Consider the following 3524-nt stretch of genomic DNA (forward strand, 5'->3'; position numbering starts at 1 on the left):
TATCAGCTCTATTTGATGTATAAAAAACTAAAGAAAATGTTGTTTAAAAAGTATGTTAAAATAAATTGAGGGGTATTTCAGTTGCCTCCGAGTGCAAAACATGTCCGGCAGGAGGAGGTGGCAAGCAACAATGGATATAAGAAAACAGGATTCAAAGCTATTGATGTTCCAAAGTTTTTTCCCACTTATGTTGCAAGACAGCGCCCTAGCTTTCTAGAATACCATTGCCCACATTCCAGTTTACAGTAAATATTCAACATTTAAGATGGATTAAAATTACTTTTGTTTTTGAGTTCTATTCTTCTGTTTCCAGTAGTCAATACATGTATATTCAGCCTTTGTTGGAGGCCTTCTGCATGAACATTCAAGACTATGGGCGAACCGGCCTGGATCAGGTAATCCAGCTTCTAGCTACCTGACTGCTCTGTGATCATTTACACGTCTTTCCTTTTATCAGTGAAACATCAGAACTATGCAGGAACTACTTTCAACGCACTCAGATTGTGCGGGCTAAACTCTTTCAGACAGAATTGGCCATTCTCTAGATAGGATTTTAGAACCTGGCTTTAGACCATGTCTTAGCTCAACTTTACTGTAGTCTCTGTGCATGCCACTTATTGCCTGCTGCTATGAATACCGCAGACAAATGCAAAACTGTACCAATGATGAATACTGGCACCAGGAGATTGGATGGAGTTAATTTAATTAGCTTACCTTCTGACGGAAACAACTATGATCTTAATTTACTTCAAGAAATCGAGTGGAAGCAGGTATCGAGAATCAACAAAGGACTAGTCCCAATGGTTGTGGCAACAGACCATCAAGAAAGAACATACGCCATGTACCTCAGTATCTTCCAAGACTATAATGTAAACTTGCAGATGCTTCAATTCAAGACCTTCAAAAGAGTCACAGATGAGAAATGAATACCTCAGCATGTGGGACACACAACTTAACTAAAGTGGCACAAGAGGATTCATCCTGTCTGTCATACTTAAATAAGGCTCCTTCCTTAGCAGCTGATGTTTATCCTATCAGGGTTTTTCCCAGCAAAGGCGGGGGAGCCATCTTTGGAAGTGGATAAAGTAAGAAGACTCCATGGCGGCAATACCACCAGGTCCTTGTGAAACAGTGAAATTGCTTTCACTACTATGTGTCCTGGAAATGTACCCCCAAAAGAAGGGCTACAGTGCAAGCACAGATATAACAAGTAAATGTCCACATCATTTGTCATAGCACATCAAGAATGCTCAAAATGTTCAATGCAAAACTGCATTTTACACAGAGTAAGGGTAAATAGAGCCAACACCCTTTTCTGCAGCATCTATGCCACTTATGCAATATTTGCAATTGTGGAGTGAGTGGACCCTGCATCACTAGGAAAATTCCCTTTAATATGCTATCTTGAAATGGTGATGGAAAGCAGAGGATGTCAGTTGTAAATCCTTCTGTATTTTGGGTTAAGTCCTCTTATTGTCATCTTCTAAATCTGTCCCTAAATCTTTGCGGCATATGGCAAACCATCAGTAAATCTCATTGTGATCAACACTGACATGAAATGCCACAACTTTGCTGCTTACAGACCTGATTCCTTTCTCCAACAGTAGATCTATTCACTTTCCTCTTTATGGTGTTGCCTCACCAATTGTTAAGGGTTCGATGGAATAGTTTTAATAGTATCTGCTAAGCCACAAAAGTCTGTTATCTGTGGCATTCTTGTATACTTTGTCATCTACCAATGGAAGGTTAGATACTCCCAGTCTCACTGTCACAGAGCAATGGCCAAATACTTCACCACTGTCCAGGGTCGGGCTCATGAGATTGTACAACATGAAAAGCTAGAAAGCATTTATTACTGGATGAAGAAATAAAACAATCTAAAGTTTTTACATTTTTACAGATGAAACCCAGGCACAAGGAAATAAAAGAGGCCCTGCTCTTGATGAACTGGTAATTCATGGCTTCTGGTACAAGCTTTACTCCATCAATTATCAAGGACTTCTGAAATGTACGCCATGGATGTACCCCCTTGAAGGCCACCAGGACCAATGTGGAAAATTAGTACGGTTTTAGCCAAATGTAGTGTTCTCTTCTGGCCCAATTAAAACATTCTTTTTGGGGCCTATTACCTCAGGAATGAGTGTCTATGTGATGGATGGGTTAACTTGTAAGCGTCTGACCGATAGGTTTTCGTGAAAATAAATGACTTCTAATTCGTCCATAGGGGTGGGACTCAAAATATACGCTACGTTTGACATGAAGTAAGTCTCAGCTTAGCAACAGCTAGCCGTTTGCGCTGCACGCTCGTTAGCGTTTAAACTGCCTAGTTTTGTTTTCCCTCACGCGACTTAAGTCCCACACACGTCCCAATATTCTCCCTAGACCCCCGCATCCCCCACCATTCCCCTAGTTCACATCTCGGATCACCTCCCGTCCGTCATCTTTAAGCACACAGACATCACGCACCACTATTGATCGGCACTTAAATGGTTATTTTCCCGCGTTTCTTGTTACCCTCATTCTGACCCCGACCTGTCTTCCTTTCAGCACTCCATGACAAAGGGCCCCCAGCCCGAAATGCATTGGAGGAGTTCGCATTTATTTTCTACCCTAAAGGGATCAATACTATACATCGGATTGATATGCTGTTAATATCACTGAAAATATTACCATGAATACTACTGAACAATAAATAATATTTGGACAACAACTTTTTGAATCATTTTATAATCACCTAAGGACTGCCTCACCTGGGGATGTATTAGCATTTTTATGCGTACACTACCATTTCCTACTCAAAATATAAAGACACTAGCAGCCTGTCCCGACGTTGTCCGGGTATGAATTGCTGCCGGCCAGTAGTATATTGTTTTGTAGGATTTCGTTTTGATAGCATTTTTTATCTGTGACAGGCCTGTGAAATGCTCCGATTCACAGTGCACTGCTGATGCACTTAAGAGTGCGCATTCAGTAGTGTGTAAACTCGAGTTTCCCTACTTTATTTTTCCTTGCAATATTATATAGCGGCAATTCCATCAGCCAGAGGTAGACCATCGGGGGGGCTCACGATTTGGATTAGTGTGTCCTTGGAGGTAAAAATTACACAATTAATCATAGACTCCGCTGATATACTAGGTCTCTTAGTTAATCTGAAGGATGGAAGGCGCATTGTAGGGTTTAATGTTTATAATCGTCCTTGTGGGTTATCGAAAGAATCTGCAATTATCGACAAACTGGATAAATTCCTTACTGATCTTGTAGATGTGCCTAGTAGTATAATAGTATGTGGTGATTTTAATTGTAATTTTGAACCAATCATAGGGTTTGGAGATGTCTTTTCAGATGAGGATAGGGCTAATAATATCCCCCCCTTATCATATACGGAGGGTGTGAGCTGTACGACCCTAGCTACCCAAATTATGAGACTGGTATCAGTACATGGTTTGAGGGCCTGTAATGGCCGTTTTCCATCAGATTCTCTGAAAGCACCAACCTTTGTTAAAAATAATCATCATAGTCGGCTT

Source organism: Lissotriton vulgaris, chromosome 12, assembly GCF_964263255.1.
Source record: "Lissotriton vulgaris chromosome 12, aLisVul1.2, whole genome shotgun sequence".
NCBI classification, from domain to species: Eukaryota; Metazoa; Chordata; class Amphibia; order Caudata; family Salamandridae; genus Lissotriton; species Lissotriton vulgaris.